The sequence below is a fragment of the Caloenas nicobarica genome, chromosome 2, assembly GCF_036013445.1.
Source record: "Caloenas nicobarica isolate bCalNic1 chromosome 2, bCalNic1.hap1, whole genome shotgun sequence".
Classification (NCBI taxonomy): Eukaryota; Metazoa; Chordata; class Aves; order Columbiformes; family Columbidae; genus Caloenas; species Caloenas nicobarica.
Window position 1 is genome coordinate 36,151,634 of NC_088246.1, and position 854 is coordinate 36,152,487.

Here is an 854-nt window from a genome sequence, read left to right on the forward strand (position 1 = left end):
TCCCCCAGTCCAGTGACAGCCCTTCCAGCACTCACCGCACTGGTCCCAGGCAGCCCCCGCCAGCACACGCTGCCTCTCCTGTTGGTCCAGCATTGATCCCAGGAAGTGGAGGTTGCACAAATATTTCTAATATCACCCTGGTTTTGGAGGTCAGTCACCAGTCAAACCTCTCAGCAACCACAGAGCCACTGCTTAGTGCTACTGGAGGGGAGGGTGCGGTATTTAGGAAACCCAGCTAGAGTCAAGTGCTTAAAACCCATGTGCCTTACAAGTGAGGTGGGAATACCATCATATCACTCAATTCTCATTAAGGGTGCAGGTAAATAAAATAAGTAACTTTCTCTTTCTAGGTCCTAAACTGGCTTTAGCACCTTTTCTGTTTGGGAAGTTATTTGCTGTGTTAATGTCTGCTGTATTTACATGATGATAGTATCTACCACACGACTACCACACAGAGCATTCTTTAGCACTCTGCTTCACAGTATACTATGCTTCCCTTCTCCCACAAGTGCTATAAAGTCATTGCTGTTGACCATTGTCTTGGTTTAATGTTTCCTAAATAATAATAAACTGTAACGGTAAAAAAAAAAATATTCTGCTCCAAGTAATATATTTCTCAAGGACTAATATACGATGAAAAAATAAATTTCCCCTCTGGCAACTTAATTTGTAGATAACTGTGGTTGTTTGAAGATAGGATTTTTACATTAGGCTTGGAATCTGAATGACTGTTTAACATCATTAAGGGAATATTATATTGACTGCAAGTAACTGGTTTCCATGTGGTTATATCAATCTATTTCTGTAAGACTGTACACTAGTTGTTCCCCTAGAGTACTCCTTGTAATGCTGAG